This window comes from Canis aureus, chromosome 12, assembly GCF_053574225.1.
Source record: "Canis aureus isolate CA01 chromosome 12, VMU_Caureus_v.1.0, whole genome shotgun sequence".
Classification (NCBI taxonomy): Eukaryota; Metazoa; Chordata; class Mammalia; order Carnivora; family Canidae; genus Canis; species Canis aureus.
Window position 1 is genome coordinate 51,160,612 of NC_135622.1, and position 22,205 is coordinate 51,182,816.

The 22,205-nt window shown below is 37.8% G+C and overlaps 1 long non-coding RNA gene across 4 annotated transcripts in view; it reads right to left on the reverse strand.

Annotated features, from left to right (window-relative positions):
* The window catches only part of LOC144324701 (uncharacterized), a 136,868-nt gene extending 135,170 nt beyond the window's left edge, over nucleotides 1-1,698 (reverse strand). For all 4 annotated transcript variants that reach the window (XR_013390136.1, XR_013390134.1, XR_013390133.1 and 1 more), the window contains exon 1: nucleotides 1,532-1,698. This is a non-coding gene — a long non-coding RNA (uncharacterized LOC144324701). The remainder of the gene's footprint in view (nucleotides 1-1,531) is intronic.
* Between the last annotated feature and the right edge of the window lie 20,507 nt (nucleotides 1,699-22,205).

A 22,205-nucleotide genomic window follows, 5' to 3' on the forward strand; every position in this document is an offset into this window, starting at 1 on the left:
AAACAGCCACCTCCTGTAGTCAGTGGTTACCCCTAGCAGGAATGATATCTGAAAAAGTGTCAGGAGGGATGGTTACAATGAATTTGCAACAGATTGGAATGCAAGTCAAGAAAGTGCAAGACAGAAGACCAGAAAGGAGCAGTCACTGAGAAAAGGCCACAAGGAACCGACTCAGTTCTTCAGAAAGGGCTCCTCAGGATACATTGCCCTACAGGCTCCTGGCACTCAAGAATAACCATTCCTCCCTCCTGCTTGCAATCTTGGAAGCTACCCCATTTACCAGGCAATCACACTGTAAAGCAAAGGCCCCTCCTTTTGCATCTATCCCACTATATTAGTTTGTTAGGGCAGCTATAACAACGTCTCACAGACCCAGGGGGCTTGAACACCAGAAATTTATTTTCTCACAGTTCCAGAGGTTAAACATCTGAGATCAAGCTGTTAGGAGTATATTGGCTCTTTTTGAGGTCTCTCCTTGGCTTGTAGATTATCTTTCACCTGTGTCTTCGCATCGTCTTCCCTCTATGTCTGTGTCCTAATCTCCTCTTTTTACAAGGACACTGGTCATTTTGGGTTAGAGCCCACCTGCATGACCTCCTTTTATATTAATTACCTCCCTAAAGGCCCTTTCCCCAAATACAGCCCGTGTCTCACATCCCGAGGTGCTCGAGGTAGGGTTTTCAATGTATGAATGGAGAAGGGGACATGATTCAGCCTATAGCACCCCATGAAATGGGTGCTTTTGTTCTGTGTTAGACTAAGCTTTCTGGTTATGAGAACTTTCAGAATTCTGAGTGGGGAAAATGATCTCCCTGAGGTGTGCTAATATCCTTTTGGAAGAGGTAAATATTCTTAGATAATTAAGGAGCTTAGATGGATAGTTTCTGAAGAAGGTAGTTCTGATGAATAGCACATATTCACAGTGTGAATGTTTACTGGGTCTTGTTTAAAGCCACTAAATTTGTGATAAATTATTATGTAGTAATAGAAAACTAATTTAGTATGATGAATCTTAATAAAGTTTGAGCATCAAAGTCTGTCAATATGAGTCCTGGGTACCACAGAGTCCTCTAGCAGGAGAGAACAAGCAAGATCACTATGAAGAAACATTTCTAGAGAAGCATTTTAATAAATTGGCAAAGAGATTTCAAGAAAAGAAACCTGAATATCCAGGTCTCCAGTAATGTGTTATGATTATGTTTCACATTCTTAACAAATATTTACTTTTATACCTAATTTTGTATTCATAATTTTGTATTCTTTCTCAAGTTTCAGACTCCCCTCAAAACTAGATCTGCCCCATAGAATAAAATGAAACAGATGAAATACTTTCTCATAGCTTGGACATTGAAATGTCCATGAACCTAGAGTAAAGCTCCAGAATTGGGATGTTAGACTTGCCATCTACTAAGGAGAGGCAGGAGAGGGTTGGGAAGTGAAAAAGTAAGGCAAAATGTGTTTTATCTCTGGAAGTCAACACCAGTACGTCAGAGTAAACAGAACATGTCTATTCCTCATGGAACTTACCCACCTTTGAAGTGTTCAGGCCAGGCCTTTCCAATGTAAAGATAGAAAAAAAAAAAATGCTTTCACTCAAAAATAGTTTAAAAGCCTATATATTGGCTCTAAAATTATTTTTAACAAGAACTAAGAGACCTTTTCTCCTAGCAACTGAATTCCCAACTCACCTAAACCAGACCTTTGTAAGATCACACCTAGGTGACACAACAGAGGACACCACACAATTCATGTTCACCAGAGTTTGCCTGGCCCATCACAATGAATAATCCCAGCTATACAATATGCATCCTGCCAACTGCCAGCTTAAGAGGCCACAAGCTGCAAGACCTATGCAAACGAAGCTGACCTGCCTTAAATCAAGTCTACCAGGATGCGAAATCTCATTCTCCTTGTGTTATTTTGCATTCTAAATGCAAGTCCCCCTAACTAGGGCTCTGTTATTCCTGCCCAATGAGTTTATATTTGGAGTTTTAACTTCTGATAAGTACACCTCACTCCTCAATTTCAGTTTTGGGACTAGTTGAGAGTCAGACACGGCTGTCAGAGAGATGAAGACCCAAATCGGATGTGTTATTTAATATAACTAGATAGGAGGAGGTGAATGAGATGGATAGTCATGGTGAACTATCTAATAATATTTCCTCCAGACTTCAACTTACCCATAAGCAGAGTGGACAACTGTAGGCATGCACAGCCAACCAAGTTGTCCTGGTAATCTGACCACACAGCAAAGAGAAGACCCAGACAAACTCTGTTTGTGGGTAGCCACATCTGAGAGAAATTGAATCTAGGAAGAGCTGAACCAAATTGCCTGCTTCCAAACTCACCCATTAGATAAATCATGTCTATCCCTAAGGGAAGAAGTAAGTGGAGACAGGAGGGCAAAAAAAGACCAGGAGGGTCTCTCTGGCCAAAACAATGAACACAGGGAGTGGAGGCTTCCATTGTACAGTATGGGCAACAAATATCTCAGGTCTAAAAAAATGTTTCGACCTTTAGATCAAGTAACTGAACTTTCAAAAATATATCGAAAGAAAATAATCAGTGATACAAACAGTTATGTACCAACATCCTCACTTTAACATTAGAGCAGGACAAAATCCAAAACAATAAAGAAAAAAAATAGTAAGTCTCCATTAAAATGTTTTCTAAATTTTTTTTAATAAAAATGAAAGACATTTATGTTGAAATAATTTTTTTTAAAGGCAACAAAATTGTACTACAACAAAATCCCAACACTGATTTTTAAAAGATGTTTCCAAAAAATATAAAATAGATGAGAAACAGGGCAGCCGTGTGGCTCAGCAGTTTAGCACCGCCTTCGGCCCAGGATGTGATCCTGGAGACCCAGGATCAAGTTCCATGTCAGGCTCCCTGCATGGAGCCTGCTTCTCCCTCTGCCTGTGTCTGTGCCTCTCTCTCTCCCTGTGTCTCTCATGAATAAATAAATAAAATCTTAAAAAAATAAAAAATAAATTAAATAAAAAATAAAATAGATAAGAAACATTACAGGTGTATTTCTCTTATTACATATTTTCAAGTGTTCTACAAAGAGAAAATATTAATATAATCAGAACAAGATTATTTTTTCAATTTTCCCAGTGTATCTAATCCTTGATATTTACTATGTATATGAATTTCATAAAGTAAAAAGGAATTTCAAATTTTTTAAAAAGATTTTATTTTTTTTATTCATGAGAGACACAGAGAGAGAGAGAGAGAGAGAGAGAGAGAGGTAGAGACATAGGCAGAGGAAGAAGCAGGTTCCATGAATGGAGCCCGACGTGGAACTTGATTCCGGGACTCCAGAATTACGCCCTGAGCCAAAGACAGACACTCAACTGCTGAACCACACAGACATCCCAGAATTTCAAATTTAGTATCACTCTTCAATCATAGGTTATACAAAAAAACCTAAACCTGTGCAGTACATTACTATAGAGACAACAAAATCAACAACAACAACAAAAACAACCAAACAACAAACAAAGCAAGAAAAACGGCACATTACAACAAATATCCATATCTATATGGATATTCCCATATTATATTTCTATAATATAAAATGGAAAACATATATTTTATCCTACTTTTATAATCAACCTAAAAAGATGAGGATAAATATCTAATATACCTATTGATTCTAGAAAAAAAACTAATCAGTGATCGAATTGATTATTGCCTATGAGCAAAAGCAATTTTGACTTATTTTAAAGATTTTATTTTATTTTATTTTATTTTATTTTATTTTATTTTATTGAGAAAGCATGAATAGGAGGGACAGAAGGAGAGGGAGAGAGAAAATCTCCAGCAGATTCCATGCTGAATGCAATTTGATGCAAGGCTCAATCCCACAACCCCAAGATCATGCCTTGAGCTGAAATCAAGAGTCGGACATGCAACCCACTGAGCCACTCAGGCATCCTTTGACATTTAATTATATGTGATTAGGGTTGCCAGATAAAATACAGCATGTTCAATTAAATTTGAATTTCAGATAAACAACTTTTTTTATTAGAAGTATGTCCTTTGCAATATTTGAGAGTCCATGCAATATTTGGAACATACTCATGCTAAAAATTATTCATTATTTATCTAGAATAACAATATAATTGGCCACCCTGAATTTTTATTTGCTCAATCTGGCAATGCTGTTTATGAAGTCATTTCAGAAAGCCACGTTGTCTCCCTGAATATCCATTATTCTAGTTCCAGTAAGGGTAGAACAATCGATTTAACCAGAAAGCAGTCATCAAATGAAAACTAGAGCTTTCTAATTCAGAAGGAAACACTCCTAGGAAGGACACCTGAACAGATTCCATGCTTGCAAAACTTGCCGTGTATACTGCACTATAATTGCCTTTGCCAACTTCTCCCCATCCTCATTCCTGTTGCAAGTTCCAGATAAAACAAGAGCAGCAGGGAATCCAAATGTCCTCATTTCCCAACTAGTACTAAATGGAATATGTAGGTTCTGGCAATCCTTCCCACACCCTGAGAGCTACCCATCTGTGCTGCTGTATCATGCAACAGCCAGAGCAAAATCTATCATCACTGGAATAAATAAGAAAGACATTGTCTGGCTTCCTTCTTACTCCAGAGATGGTTACCATATATTATGACCACAGTAAAATGGAGCCTGAGCAAGGACAAGAAGGACAACTGATTCATTATTATCCTGTGGCTGTTGTTTAATTGTATGAATAATAAATACAGATATAGAGCAAAAGATGTAGTTATTCAAATCCTCTCTATCTCACATATAGATAAGAACTCAATCTCCGAAAAGACTTTGGTACCTAGGTGGCTTTCTGGATCCTTTATTAAGTGCTGATCCCAAACCCCAAAAGATTTCTACCCATTGTTTGGCGCATTACTTCCAGGAAAGTTGTTTTAAAGGAAGATCTTCAGAGGAAGAACTCTGAGAACCACATCAGCAGGAGTAGGAAGGAATCCAGCAGAGGGCCTCCAAAGAGGACAAGTTCTGCTCTCTGAGCTTTTAACTAGATTACCCACCATGCCAACTGGGATTCAGAAGGGCAGCTGCAGGCTCCTCCCTGGGTAATCTGCCCTCTCCTCAATTCTCTGAGATCTACCCCATCCCAGCAAGCAGGTTTTACAGCCTAGTGAAGAAAATGACAAGTAGACAAGTAGACAACAGCATGATTAATTCCTGCTATTCAATCACAAAAATGACTATAAGACTCAAGCTAATAAATTATACATTTATCACCCTGCAATCATATATTTATTCACCCTGCAATGTCCTGTTCACCTATAATTGTCCAGTAGACACAAAGTGAGGAGGATAAGCACCAATGTCCAAAAGTTTAAAATCTATACTATTAGCCCAAGGCTGATTGAATGCAAACCAAAAAATAAAACTCATACTTTTTGTGTCCTAATTTTTGTAACTTAAATATCATTTGCTTTCAAAATTATTTGTATATATGTGTGTGAATTTCGCATTTTGCTGCAAAGTCAATGTGATCCTCATGTGTGTGTAGCATATTTTCTTTTTAGCTCTATCCTCTGTAATACTATATATTTTAGTTTTATGTCACTTGTCTTAAGACCCTGTGACACTCTGTTTCCAGTCCTCTTCACCCAATCTGGCTTCTCAGTTGAAATTTTCTTACCTATCTAGGCTGATTGTCTCCAAATGTCCTGTGGCTGTCCATTCCAGTAGCTCTATAGAGAAAGAAGTAGAATGCTGAAAGAAATCATTCCTAGCTATTAAGAGTAAGTTCTCTTCCCATCTTTCCAATCTTTTTTTCACTGATATTGGCAAAAAAGAGGCATTTTTCCATAAAGGACAGCAACCAGCTGGCTTTGAAAATTCTTAAAACATTGAAAGGACATTGATATTGAAGACACTGACATTAGACATTGAAGTGTTCTACATCAACAGAACACTTCTAATAATCATTTTCAAATCAATGCTGCTCTTAGAGAACCTAAATGTCTAAGCTCCTCATTGACACAGGCACCCACCAGTTTGCTTCTTCCTCCCTGAATCCATGTGAGGTGGGAAAGAATCTTTAATTCACCTTGATTATCACTCTGTAATATGAATGGATAGCATCTAAAGTAAGATGACTCTATCAGGCTGCTTTCCCTTCACAGAAATAAAAGTGGGGTTAACCTACTATATATCTTTATCAGGAAAATAAAACTCTGTTGATGTGCATAATGAAAGGACCACTTCCTTCCTTCACTACAGTGTTGGGGTGGGGAGCAGTCAAGAGAGAGAAAACCTGGCTGAGTCCCTGGGCTTCTACTTGCCAGGACTGAAAGGAACTTTGCCTAATGTGTGTGTGTCAGCTTCCTCATCTAAAACACAGGAATGAAACCATGCCAATCTCCTAAGCCTATTGCAGGAAATGAATAAGTTCATGTAAGCAAAGAATTCTACAAACTGTAGTGACCCCAATAAAAGCAAGTTCAAAGCATGTAAGCTCTAGCTACAGAGGAGAATCAGTCTCTAAGGAGTCTCCTCAAACTGGGGGCAGAAATGATGACTTGAAAATAATGCTTTTATTTTAATCTAAGTAATTTAAACAGTGTATATCTGCACTGAGCAGATATGTTATTTGGGGGAAAAATAGCATGCTGGTATTTTCAGTTTGTTTATTTTCCACCACTCCTACAGAATAACATAGCCCTTCTCTCCAAAAAAAAAAAAAAAAAAAAGCCTTTCCTGATCAATAATGTGTTTAACCTCAACATTAAAGAGGTATTTAAATTAGCACATGACTCTCAAGTTCCTTTTCCTAGAGAAGTTCCACAGAGTAACCTTCTAAATATTGCTTTTGTCTGGGCCAAATCAACTTGAGATGCCAGAAATACATTTCTACAAAGCTGCATTATAAGACAGTGCCATCATAACAAAATGGTGAAAACCAGAGCAGTTTTTATTAATAACAGCAGAACCTAATTTCATGGGTTTTAATTTACCACTTTTACATTTTACTATGACATTATCCAGATATAAATTGTTATGATGAGAAGCTATTCACTAGGGACAAAAAAAAGTACAGCTCTGCTTTAAAAAAAAAGACTTTGCATATATCAGTGAAGGACACACTAATAAAGATTGGTCTGGAACATTTCTCTTTATGACGATTGACTTATCAGCAATAGTTACTGCCGCAGAGTTGGAAATTACATAATTGCAAGAAACTGTAGATATTTGACTTGGCAAGAACCCTAGGTTTATCTGATTTATTTTTGTAAGAATCGGGCCCCGTGGATATTTAGAAATGTTTAATGAAAGAACAGTAGAATATAAATGAAACAAGCAAAAATCCTCTTTTCAAAGGCTTCATTTAACTCCATCGTCACTGTTGTGATAACACAAATAAACCAAAGACAAACCTTTGGTGATGGCATTGGGGAAAAGCACTGCTCTAAATTAAAACATTATGAGCTACTAACATCTGGACAATTTCTCTCTCTTTATCATCACTCTCGTCCATTCTCTGCCTACTATTTATCAGTGGGCACTGCATAACATGACATTGAGCTTTGGAACACATGCACGGTAATGGGCACAAAACACGATGGGGTCATGTTCATGCACAGGTATGTTCTGACCTCTGCACTTGGGAAAGAGGTCATCCATTGGACAGACAGACAGAGACTGAGAGAAAGAGAGAGACACAGAGAGACAAAGGCAAATGTTTTGTTTATCCCAGATTTTTCTTCCTTTGGATCTCTAGTGCCTGGTGGATGCTTGTTACAAAGCTAATTCTAATTGAGTGCTTTGTTGTAGAATTGAAGCAGATGAATAGCATGGACTGATTAGTTGGATATAATAAGAAAAGACAGAACACAAAAAGTGTTGGCTCTGGTTATATCATCAATACCATGTGGCTTTAGGTAAATCCTTTCTTCTTTCTAGGCCTTGGTTTCCTCATCTGTAAAATGAGTTCATATTGCTGGATGGTATCTGAAATATCTCAAATACCATATACTCTATTAACTGAAATTTTTTTTAGAAGGTTACTGTCTCACCAGATATGTCATACTTCCTCCCCAATACAGCAAGCTGTTTGTATTCACTACTATATTTACTCACTAAGTTGACTTCTTTTGGCAATGTTTCCCAAAAGAACTTCATTGGTAGCTAACTTTTCAGCTCTGTTCCTCTTGATTTCCCCAACTAGCATAGCTCTGAGAGCATCCAAGCAGTGGTGGACAGAATCACGTAGCAAAAAAAGTTCACATTTTGGAGTCAGACCAACAAGAGTTTAGATTTGGTTCCTTTACTTTCTCAGAAAGTTACTTAGCTTCTGTGAAACTTGAACCTACAAAGTGAAATACAATTTCCTTTATCACAGAGTTAGGCTGTAGGGGCTAAAATAAGATAAACACATAAAGCAGTCATTTGGCACCTAGCAGTTTCTCAATATTATGTTTTTGCTTATAATCCACCTGCTACCTTGCTGATCCATTTCAGAAATGTATGTATGTCCCTTTTTTCCCATCCCACAGTATCACATTATAAGATCAGGTCCAGCAGTGAATGGGTTATACAAACCCTAAAAGAAGGGAAAGCTATCCACTTCAGAAGTTAATCACCCATCCTTCATTCATTTGGAAACATTTATTGAGGACCATGATGAAGCAGGACAGTATCATGCATCACAGTACAAAACAGAATCAAAATGTTGTAGAGGAGAAAACATAAAAATGACAAAGTGTCATGTAATATGTTTGATAACAGAGGGATATACATGATGATATAGCAGCACCAAGGAGCGTCTGAATCTGGTAAGAGTTGCCACTAGCTTGGTAGTTTCAAAATTTTCTTGTCTCCCTTAGTAAAAGAGGAATATAATTCTGGGTTACATACCCTCCCCCTTGAGGCTATTTTTAAAGCAGAGTAAAAAATTATAAAGAATTGACTCCTTCCATAGGAATATAAGTAATGGGATTTTAGTTGAATACTTATTTCACAGATACCTATGCATATAAAAGGATTATTGTAAGGTCTATTTGTACATTAAAACATATCAAGCTTGTGGTTTTCTCATAACTATAAAAATGTTCATGTACATAAATGCTTCAAATATCCATAAGATCTTTATATACTCAAAGTCATAAGAGACCTGGAAGACACAAATTCAACCAAATCTTCAAACTAAAATCATCAATATTAGGAAAAACTGACATTGTGATCCTCCTAATGAGATGCACTGAGGAGGACACAATATTGCTTCAATGACATTATTTCAAGAATAAGTATCCTGATTCTAATGATAAGGAACTGTCAGAAAAACCCAAACTGAGGAGCATTTTAAAGAATATTTTGCTAATAATTTTCAAAATGCAGAGTCAAAAACAGAACAACATAGAAAGTCTGAAGAATGGTACCAGAGATAGAAGATTAAAGATACATATAAACTAATGTGTAACATGTGATCCTGGGTTAGATCCTAGACAAGAAAAACAATAACTATAAGAGACATTATGCTGTCAGTTGCCAGATAGGAATAGAAGCCCAGGATTAGATAATATTATTATATCAATGTTAATTTTTCTGATTTTAATAACTACATTGTAGTTATGCAAGAGAACATCCTATATTAGTAAATGCACACTGAAATATTTAGGGGTATAAGGGGCACAGTTTATCCAACTCCCAAATCATCAAAAAAAAACTCTATCTATCATCTATCTATCTATCTATCTATCATCTATCATCTATCTATCCAGGAAGAGTGAGGAAGAAAGAGAAAGAGAAGTAAACGGGATAAAATATAAATAGTCAGTGAATCTGAATAAAGGGAATTCAAGAGTTGCTTTTAGTATTTACTTATCTGTAAATTTCAAATTACTTTGAAATCAACTATATCATGCATTTACTCAATGAACCTAATTCTGGTTCTCAATCAGTTCACAGTACAATAGCAAGAATTTAAACAACTTCATGAACACCTTGTGCTGGTAGAGATATTTACTGGCATAGTGGTGACCCAAAATTAGAAGTAGTTGCCTCTGCTTGAGGAAATCAGTGAACTTAGTTCAGAAGTTCCTGTCAGAAGTGATGAGGGCTGAAACCAGAGGAGGGGACAGGTTCAAGAGATATTGTGAAAGTTGAATCAGTAAAACTGACCAAATAAATGGCTGGATAGCAGAGCACGGAGAAGCTTTGTATGCCTCTTGTGCTCCTGCTCAGGTAACAGAGCTCACCAGCATAAGAAACACAGAATGAAGAAAAGATATTAGAGGAAGAGAATAAATCCAATTATGGAAATGTTGAATCATCACACTGATCATCAGGCAGCAATGACACCTCTGTTTACTTAGAATAGTCTCTGTCAGGCTATCAAGTAGACTAATTAATCACTGAGGACATCTGGCTGAGAGTTGGAAAACCCCAAATAGGTACAAAGTCATTCAAGCCTCATGTTGGTGGAAATAGAATTGGGATCTAATTATAGGATCACAAAAACCACCTCCTCAAATGCTAGCCTGACCTCTGACATTGAAAGTCTTTCCAGGGGACACAATGTCTTGACACTCATTTTTTAATTCATCCAGGAAACATTTACTTCAAACACTGTACAAGGCAGTGGAGATACAGAGATGATTAATTCACAGGCCCTGTCCCCCAAGGTTTATCACAGACTAGTGGAAAAGAAAAATAATTATAAACCAGAGTGCTTAGGGTGGAGGCTGCACAGAATGGTGTGGAAGGGAATAGAGTATGACAGTGAACATGCATTTGGGGGTGTGGCTGGTCTTGAAGATATTAAGGAAATCCCGCTAAAAGATGCTAAGAAGTGACCTGACCTAATATGACAGAGAGTAAGAGGCAGGACAGATTTTACCTGAGCTACTGGAAGGATGGTCTTACCAGTGACAGGAATAAGAACACAGGAATAGAAGCAAGCTTTTTGTTTTAATGGGGAGGAGGAAGTGGCCAGCAGAGGGGACTAACTAAAAAAAACCAAAAACCAAAAAATGTCACAAACACCAATTTTGTCCATATGCATTACCAAAAATACCAAATGCAAGCTGGAGTGGACTCAGGACTCTACTCTGAGCTGTGATGCACCAAGGGACATTTGTCACTGATCTATATTTTGCAATAATACCAAGGGGGAGGGGGAGCAGAGGACCTCTAGAAACAAGCTGTTTGTTCCTTAAATAGCAAACACACATATTTTCTCACCAGGAAATCACACAGACCCCAAATCAAAAACAAGCCAAAAGGAAACAGAGAGACAAGCCTCCTAGTCTCCTGTTCATGGGGCACTGAAGTTCAGGGCAAGATCCTCTCTAGGTGGTCCAGATAAAATCCTTCCAGAGCCCCTGAAATTTGTTTATGCAGGTGAGTAAGGAGTCAGGGTCCCTGGAAAGGGGATGGTTACTGAGTGCCTGCTCTGTGCCAGGCACTGTGCTTCACCCTCCACGTTCTGCATTTCCTGTCTCTCTAGGAGGTCAGTATAATTATCATTCCTATTTCACAAAGGAAGAAACAGGCTGTGGGGTTAAGCAACTCACTGAGGCACTTGGGCAGTGGCAGCACTAATGTTCAACGCTAAGCCTGCAGATGACAAAGCTGTTTGTTTCTCAGCAATGTGTTGCCTGTCTCACTGAGGTAAGCATGCTTGCTTGGGAGCTCCTGGTGGCTGGAAATGAAGCACCTGGGACTGCCTGCCGTCTCTGATGTGGGAAACAAAGGCATAAGGAAACACAGATAACATTAGATGTGCTTATAAACCTGCTGCCCATTGACAAATATTTGAGCCAGGCAGAGTACAAGTTTCCTCCAGAAAATCCCCAACTGTCCTACATGTAATGTCTTGCAAGAGGGTAAAATAACTTGGTTTGACAAGAGCAAAGCCTCCAGGATCCCTTGAGTCTTCTTTAGCATGTGAAAACCCCTGGGGGACCTCTCCTACCCTTTCTTTCCCCAACCCCAAAGTATATAATCAGTTGCTCCTCACAATTTTGTGGCAGCAGCTCTTTCTGCCCATGGGTCCTATTCCCATGCTTTAATGAAACCACCTTTTTGCACCGAAGGCCTCTCAAGAATTCTTTCTGGCAGTCAGCTCCAAGTCCCAACAACATTACTCCAAAACCACATCATCTCCACACATGAAATAACCTGAGGACAATGCAGGGACAGTGTGATGAGTGTGTGTATTAGTAGGTGTTTCAGCCATTCAGCCATCCCCTTTGTTGTTTTCTTTCTTTCTTTCTTTCTTTCTTTCTTTCTTTCTTTCTTTCTTTCTTTCTTTCTTTCTTCTCTCTTTCTCTCTCTTTCTCTCTCTTTCTTTCTTCTTTCTTTCTTTCTTTCTTTCTTTCTTTCTTTCTTCTCTCTCTTTCTTTCTCTTTCTTTCTTTCTTTCTTTCTTTCTTTCTTTCTTTCTTTCTTTCTTTCTTTCTTCTCTTTCTTTTCTTTCTTCTTTCTTTTTTTTGATACCTAATAGAGAAAGCCCGTCAGTCCCTACAGTCCCTCTCAGATTTTGGGTTTTCTGAGCAAGCTGATAAAGTCCTGAAGGCCAGGAGGCATTTCCCTGCTTTGTTCTACTCAAAACTTGACTCTGGAAAACAGAAGCATCAGAATATCACACAGAACCAGACAGCTCAGACGGCTGCTGTGAAATCCAAAATACGTCCTCCTTAACACACAGGAGTTCCAGGTGCGGCAGTTACGTGCCCTCAACATAAGGAGGGCACATACTGAAGTCCTATTTAGCACTTGGTTCATCTGACCGGCATGCAGCAGGAAACTGGATAATTTTTTTTTTCCCTTGGATGAGGCATAGCAAGCTGATTAATGATGTGAGGGAGAGTGGGCTAAGGAGGGGAGTTTTCCAAATGTTTCCTTTAGGAGAGCCATGGCAGGCATGGGGAAAGAAAGGTGTGCATTGTAAGGGGGTGGCAGGCAGTATTTGGCTAATTAGGGTTCGGTTAATGCTGGTGAGTGTCGAACATTCCTGCTAATGGCTGTTACTAATGGGAGAAATGGGATCATTTGTTAACTTTACTTAGGAAAGTGAGTGTTGAAGGCAGGATGGAGAAAAAAAGGTGAGCATGACCCACTTTGCCTAAGCCAAATGAAAAGTGGAAAAAACTCCTCATGATTTTCTTTAAAAAAGCAAGACCCTGATTTCACAGGGATACCAAGCTCCTTTGCCTTTATAAGAAAGTGGTCACCAATTTCTACTTTGCCTGCCTGATTTTCAGGCCCTTTGGCCATCTTCCAATTGACCTTTCCTCCCTGTTCGACATGCAGATTTTTAAATGGAAGTTGTCTTGGAGGCATGTGTTATTAAGAACTGACTGTGAACTATGCTCTGTGCTTTGACTTGCATGATTTCATTCAAGTTTTACAGCACAATTGTGAGATGTATATATGCATCTAATTCCTATTTTACAGATGAAAAGATTGAAACCCAAAGCCCTAATCTACACAACTAAGTGGCACTTTTATTTTTCAAGGCCTTATGTTTTATAGAGTATTTTTACCTTTAAGACTCCTCCAGGATAACCTTTAAAACTTATTTTCTAAAGTACAAGAATTCTTCTTTTCTTTTAATTCTTTCCCAATCCTTCGGACATATTCCATTCCAGTGTCCCACAGAAAGATTTCTCTGGCCATTTGAATTCATGGTAACCCCTGAGTCATGTGGGTAATCAAGATGGACTGATCCAAGAAATATGAACTTGAAAAACAACTTATTCTTCCCTAGTAATTCTGAATGACACACTCTCCTCTCTGAAGAGCCTTCTCAGAACAATGTATGATGCAGCCATGACCTGCATAGGTGGAAGGCTGACTTTAAAAGTCATCTAGGTAGAACCTAGTAAATATGCACATTGGCCTCCAGTCAATATTTTGAATAAGGAATTTCCATTTATCAGCTTTCAGCAAGAGTACTCTCCATATATACTATGAATAGGGTTGATATGATAAGCTGCTCCTTAATCATGCTCTCAGACCTGTAAAGACATGGTCTCAACTGATAAGGTTTATATTTACAAATATGAAGACTCATTCTCCAGACTATTTTATTAACTGCATAGGATTTCAGATTGAGGTGTAGTTAACCTGGGTATTGGAGAAGCTCCCTCAAGAGGAAGTACAATTAAGCAGTTAGTCACTGAAGCATTAGACAGGTAGGACTGAGAATCTTGGTTCTACCAATTGTCTATTTTGTGACTTTGGACAATTTGCTTTACTCTGCATGGTAGTTGAAAAGTAGTAAATAGTATAAAATGTGTAAAGTGTCTCTTAATTCATAAAGATTTCAAACCATTCCTATGGCATTTGTATCTCAAAAAGGAAAAAAAAAAAAAAGTAGTCACTGCAAACCTTTGAAGACCTGGGTTTTGGCACTTATACAATGTTACTGCCCCAGCATTATATAAGATAAAGCACGTCGCAGGCAGACCTGAATTCAAGGAATGGGAAACAGACTGCACTTCCTGATGAGAATGTCTGCAAAATATTATGCATGACTTAGCCACAGAACCGGGTACTCTTAGTCAAACATGCTACATGTATTGCCCATATATTTCTCCCTAAAACACCCTGAAACTAGGTGTTACAGGTCCATTTTATAAATGTGAAAAACAAGGCTTAGAGACATTAAGAACTTATCTGAGATTAACCAAGTAGTGAATAGCAGGTCTGGATCTTAAACAGAGGTTTTTGGTTTTGTTTTGTTTTTTAATTTTTTATTTATTTTTACTTTTTTATTGGAGTTCAATTTGCCAACATATAGCATAATACCCAGTGCTCATCCCGCCAAGTGCCCCCTCAGGGCCCATCACCCAGTCACCCCAACCCCCCACCCACCTCCCCTTCTACTACCCCTTGTTCATTTCCCAGAGTTAGGTGTCTCTTATGTTTTGTCACCCTCACTGATATTTTCACGCATTTTCTCTCCTTTCCCTTTATTTCCTTTCACTAATTTTTATATTCCCCAAATGAATGAGACAATATAATGTTTGTCCTTTTCTGATTGACTTATTTCACTCAGCATAATACCCTCCAGGTCCATCCACATCGAAGCAAATGGTGGGTATTTATCATTTCTAATGGCTGAGTAATATTCCATTATATACATAAACCACATCTTCTTTATCCATTCATCTTTCGATGGACACCGAGGCTCCTTCCACAGTTTGTCTATTGTGGACATTGCTGCTATAAACATCGGGGTGCAGGTGTCCCAGCTTAAACAGAGGTTTTACTCCAAAACTAACACTGATAACTCATATATACTTTAAAGTATATTCATTCATAAGCGATGCTTCCATGTCTATAGGAAGGAGCAAAGAAACATAAAGTACTTTATCATCACATTTATTTTTTAGGATTATTCAAAAAAAAAAACCCAAATTGAGTATATAAACTCCCTATTTAGGTGTCAAGGTGCTTCCAAGTCTGTTCCATGCCAGCCTCAAAAATCTATAGAGAAGTGCCCACCACTCCTCCAAAAATGTCCAAAGACATGAATCCAAGGAACTTAGAAATAGGCTCAAACAATGCTTTATATATTACTTTTCCCAGCCTCATACTCTCAAAAAATAGGAAATGTCTTTAAATGAAGTGCCAAGAGCAGCCCTAGTTAGCCCATATCCCCAGAAATAGATGATGGTGATCATCAATTTGCAAACCTAGATTTTATTCATTTAGTTCAAAATTGAAAGCTCACTAAGGTCAAGTCAGTTAAATGAATGTTGTAGGCAATAGTCTAAGATGGTTTGTCCACAAAAGAAAAAACAAAAAAACCCACCCTCATCCTTGAATAAGTCCCTTCCCTGTGAATACAATGGGACATTACTCCCATGATTATGTTATTGTATATGGAAAAGGGATTTTGTAGCTATAATTAAGGTTACTTACCAGTTGACTCTGAGTTAATTGAAAAGGAGATTATCCGGGTAGGCAAAATCTAATCATGTGAATTCTTTAAAAACAGAGTTTTCTGTCTGGTAACATAAGAAAAAGGCAGCAAGATTCAAAACATGAGAAAAATTCAACCAAGTCATGTTCTCCATTAATGAGATGGAAAACGTGGGGCAAGAATCTGAGAATGGCCTCCAGGAGCTGAGAGTAACCCTTGACCAAAATCCAACAACTTGGACTTCAGTCCCACAATCACAAGATACTAGATTCTGCCAACAACATGAATGGGCTTGGAAGTAGATTTTTCCCCAGAACTTCCAGATAAGAGCCCAGCCTGGCTAACACCTTGATTTCAGCCTTAGGAGACCCTGAGCAGAGGACCCAAATGAACCTATCTAGATTTCTGTTTTGCGGAACTGTGAGATAATAAATTGACATTGTTTTAAGCCATTAAATGAGTCGGGATTTGTCATATGGCAGTAGAAAATGAAAACAGCAAGCTGATTCAAGTGGCAGATGGAGACAATGGAAAACCTGAGTCTTTCCCTTTCTACACAACCCTCCTCTGTTATCTCAACGAGGTACATCTGTGTTGACTAATCTTAGGCCTGATATTGCCCAAACTGTTTACTTTGTAATATGGATGGTATCCATGGATTACTATATCAAATATTCTAATAGTCTTGATTTGAAATATATCATCAGGCCACATATTCTCATTTTCAATAACTTGCCTTATTAGTAAAGCTTTGGTCATAGGTCATAGCAATGTTTTATGCAAAGTTCTGTTCATAATTCATCAAAACAAAATGATAATTAACACCCATTATTGCTAGGCACCTTATTATGCTATCAGTAATCTTTACAACCTCTCTGACAGATAGATATTATTCCAGTTTGGAGGTCAACAGAACTGAAATTTGAATAAACTAAGTGGTCCAAAGATACTGACCATCAGAAGTAGGATTTGAACCCAGCTCAGTTTAATCCTAAACTCAGAACTCTATGAGAGAGTGGTGCATAGATCTGTAAAATGGGCTGCCAAGAAAGGAGATTAGTGATTACTTCATGCTGGAAATGGGTATATAGGAGATGATGACAATATTCTAAAATTAACTATAATAATGGTTGATATCTCTATGAATACACTAAAAACTAATGAATTATATACTTTATTTTTTTGAATTATATACTTTAAATGGATATTGTATAGCATGTTAATTATGTCTCAAGCAGTTTTCTAAAAAGAAAATTGAGAAGGATTTTGTAGGAGAAGTTGAGTTATCTAAGGTGAGGGAAGCAGGTGTAGAGTGGGTATGGGCTAAGTTATGGAAAGCCTTGCATATCAGGCTAATCTAACTGAAATCTATTCCTTCAAAAATAATGGTTCCACACAAAGGGTTTTAAATAAGGGAGTGAAAAATTCTATGAGTTTTTTAGAAAGATACCTCCAATGGTTACATACAGATGAATTTGAGAAGAGGGACATAATACTGTGCATTAGGAAGCTGGTAAAGAGACTCTTGCTTATCTCATTGAAAAGACAGACTTAACCTAAAGCTGATGGAATAGAAGAAGGCCTGGTGTTTGAGAAAAAAATGCAGAGAGAAAAGAGCTGTAACTTTTTAAGAGCCTGAGATAAGGAAGAAGGAGAAGTGAAAGACAACTGGGCTTTCTAGTTTGAGAGGCCAGTTTTGTAAGGACAATGCTGCCTGGCCTTTTGTAGAGCATGGGGAACTGGACCCAAGGAAATTGTGGGAGGTAGAGGGAAGGGGAATTGGTACCTAGAAATTCTACTCAGATCCTAGGGCTCAGCCCTCTGGCTGAACACAAATGATACTGATATGTGGGTCCTATATCCAGAGATTGGGATTAAGCCTGCCTGTGGTTATGGTCTGGGCAGTGGGACTTTTAAGAGCTCCTAAGTCATTCTAACATGCAGCCAAGCATGTGAATGAACCTCTGGCTTGGATAGTTCCTTTCCAGTTGAGGCTGGCAGTGGGTACAGCTATTGCTCACCAAATGCTTGCAGCCTCGCCAATAAAACTTGGCTCTGCTGAACAGAGGTGAAACCCCATCCATCATGAGTAACTTAGGGTCTGATGGGCCCATGCAAGAGGCAGTTTTACTGACAGTGGGTTTTACTACAACAGATAAAATTTAAGGTACAGAGAAGACTATTTGAACCAGTTAACATGGAATCATTGGGCTAGCTAGAGCTATACTGAGTACTAAGAATTCCTAACTATTCTTGGGCAGTGATTATCAAAGTGTGGTTCTCAAACCCACATCAACTTCATCTAGGTACTCGTTAGAAATTCAGATTCTTGGGCTATAATCCCAACTTAATGATCACAAACCCTGGAAATGAGGCCCAACAATCTGTGTGTATTTTTTAATTAAGTAAACTTCTTAAAACTCTTGAAATAATTACAGATTCATAGGCAATTGTAAGAAATAATACAGAACAATCTCATCACCCTTTGCCCAATATATCCCAATGGCAATATTTTGTAAAACTATAGTATCACAGCCAGGATGTCGACATTGATATAGTCAAGTTAAAATACAGAGTACTTCTACCATCATAAGGATCTCTCATGTTGCCTTTTATAGCCATATCCACTTCCCTCTTGCTGTCACCTACTTCTTAACCCCTGGCCACTATTATCCCCATTTGTATAATTTTATCATTCAACAATGTTATATAAGGGAATCAAACAATATAACTTTTGTGGATTGGCTTTTTTCACTCAGTACAATCCTTTGGAGAGTCATCCAGGTGGTTGTGTGAATCAATCAGTTTGTTTCTTTGTATTGCTGAGAAGTACAGATGTTTGAATAACCATTCACCTACTGCAATCCTGTTTCAACAAGCCATCCAGGCAATTCTTTTTTTTTTTTTTAATATATTTATTTATTTATTTATTCATGATAGTCACAGAGAGAGAGAGAGAGAGAGGCAGAGACACAGGCAGAGGGAGAAGCAGGCTCCATGCACCGGGAGCCCGATGTGGGATTCGATCCCGGGTCTCCAGGATCGCGCCCTGGGCCAAAGGCAGGCGCCAAACCACTGCGCCACCCAGGGATCCCCATCCAGGCAATTCTGATGCATGTTTGTTTTTAAGAACCTCTGGTCTCTAGACAAAGAACTTAAAAAGATAGGGAAGAAAAAAAAGCACTTTTCTACTTCCACTTTCTACTCACTGATCTAATGGGTCTTCTCAAAATGTATGGGAAACCACTTATTTTCATCTTCATCACTACTGTTAACACAATATTCTGCTATGGTTGCTATGCATTCCTTCAAGGACGGATGCATTTATTTAAGAAATGTGTATTGTGGTACCTCCTAGTAACTGTTCTGGGCAGCAGGAAGACAGCAATGGAAAGGGTATACAGGTCCTTTCTCATGAATTACTTTCAGGACAGTGATGCCAGAGAAGACAATAAATAAAGTCAGGTCAGAATGAATGCCATCTGCTTACACCCCTCTTGAACATAGGTGAAGCTCCATCATGAGCACCTGGATTCTGATGAGCCCACTCAAGTACAGGTTTGAATCTACTAGTCACTGTGGAAAGATTTTGTATTAAGGAATTTTATTTTAGATGAGAAAGAAGATACTCAGGAAAATATCTCGTAAGAGCAAAATCCTGGAGATATTCTAAATATTCAATACCAGCAAAATACTTATGCAAATTGTAGTGGACCCACTCTAGAGCATATTGATTCATTAAATTGATGATTAGTCAGACCAAGTAAGTAATAGCATGAAAATACCTATTTAATATTACCTAGAAAAAAATCAAGATACTGAATTATATATACTATATAATTCCAATAATATTTTACAAAGAAAGAAAGATTAAACTTCAGATAAATGAATGAAAAAACTTTGGAAGAATATAACTGTAATTATGGCTATCAGGATACTGAGTTTACAGATTCTTTCTTTTTTTTTAAGTCTATAATTTTCACTAAATTTCATTATCTTTGAACCTGTTTATCTACATACATATAAACATTTTTAAATATTAATAAATGTTGACATTCTGACAAGTTAGTGATTTTTGTGTCTTTACACTCAGGGAAGAAAAGCTATAAAGGCAATAGAGCCACTTTCTACGATATTAATTTCAATAGACCAGGGTAGACATGGTGAAGAAAAAGATTCTTCAGAGTCTTCCCAGTATACTGGTGCCTAGTTGTATTGCTCAATATGCACCCTACATTATGAAAATCTTCTGGCTAAAGCAGAGTTTACTAATGTCCCCAGAAATTTGGCTTAATATTACAATTTCATAAGAAAATGAGAAATAGGAGAAGGATGGCCAAGTAGGAATCATGTCCCACAAATGACTCTGCAATGTCTTCTTAGCTCTGTCAAGGGAATGGGTATATTCCTCTCAGTAACCATGGCAAGAATCAAAACACATTTGCCAAAAATAGATGGAGAATACCTACTTAGACATATTTGTGATATCCTAAAAAGTATTTTAAGTCCTTACGGAGCTCTTTTTAAAAAAAAACAAAAATTTTATCCATAACTAGAACTGACAATTAAAATTTCATTATAAAAACCAATTTTGGGTGATCTGAGAAGGGTGAATGGCAATGTCAGAACTTTGCAGCATCTTGAGCTTAATTACCAAGGTTGAATTCATGGAGAAACAATCTAAGACAAGCAGAAGATATGTTGCTATGATGGTTAGTTTTATGTTACAACTGGACTGGGCTAAGGGATGCTCAGACAGCCAGTTAAACATTATTTTGAGTGTGTATGTGAGGATGTTTTTGGAAGAGATTAGCATCTGAATCTGTAGACTTGGGTAAAAAAGATCCACCCTCACCAATGTAGACAGGCATCATCCAATCCACTGAGGGTTGAAATAGAGCAGAAAAGGTGGAAGAAGGGTGAATTCTCTCTCTCTTCTTGAGGTTAAAATATCCATTTTCTCCTATGCCCTCAGATATCAGAGTTCCTAAGACTCATACCTTCAGACTCTGGGTCTTAAACCAGTTGTCCCTCAGGTTTTCAGGCCTTTGACCTTGGATTGAGAGTTCACCATTAGCTCCCTTAGTTTTCAGGCCTTCTGATTTAGACTGAATTATATCACTCGTTTTCCTGGTTCTCAAGTTTGTTGATGGAATATTATGTGACTTCCCAGCCTTCACAATTACATGAATCAGTTTCCATAAGAAATGACTTCTTATATACCTGTATATCTCCTATTGGTTCTATTTCTCTAGAGAACCCTGACTAACACAGCTGCCTACATGTATATATAATTTTTGGTGCTCAATAACAAAGTTAATAATCAGAAAATAATAAAAGCAAATTAGGAAATCTGAAAAAAAAACAATTATTTAACATCATCCTCAGCACTCAGAACAAAATGATATATTTAAATCTCAGCACGTAAAATAATTCAAAACACTCATGAGGCTGATATTCTATCCTAGGCTGTGTGCTATGGGAAAAGACCAATAATCAAGGAACTTATTGAACATATGGATGCTGATTTGCATGAAAGAGTCATGGAAAGGACCAGAAGCAAAAGCTGATATTGGCTGTAGACCAGAAGGACCAGTCAGAAACCAAAGACTTTTTCATTCCCTGATCTCTGCAAAATCTTCCTCCTATGTTTTGTAGAACACAAGTCTCAGAGCTCTCTAGCTTTTGTTCCTAACTGCTACTGTATCAATTTCCACCTCCCAGCCTGCCCTCCTTGCTCTGTCTCTACCAGTATGGCTAGAATTTAGGATATGGGAAGAATCACCAAGCTGACATTTGATTGATTATACGTGTATATGAATTGTGAGTATTTTAAAACTTCTGTTCCTTCAAACAGATTGCATTGGAGATTAGAGATTTCTATTTGAACTCTCTACTATAGCTACAGTAGAATTATGTATAACACAGTAATAGTGAACATTTATTAATCACTTATAAATATCAGGCACTGTCTTAAGAACTTCATATTAGTTCAACTACCATTTGATGTTGATACCACCATTTTCTCCATGTTATAAATACAGAAATTGAGATTTAGGATGATTAAACCACTTGTTTAGGATCACAGTGAGGTAATGGCAGGGGCTGGGATGTAGGGGGACAGTAGAGAAGGAATTCACACTCAGGTCCTCTAAACGTGAGTCTGCATGTTTTACCATCTAGAAGACCCCTTGGATAACTTTGCTTACAGCTATCAAAAACTTCTTCTGATTTTCAAACAAAGTCATCAACTCCAATTAAGAGAGGTGGAAATTTGCTTTTGTCCATGATGGTTTGACCAACTCAGGCT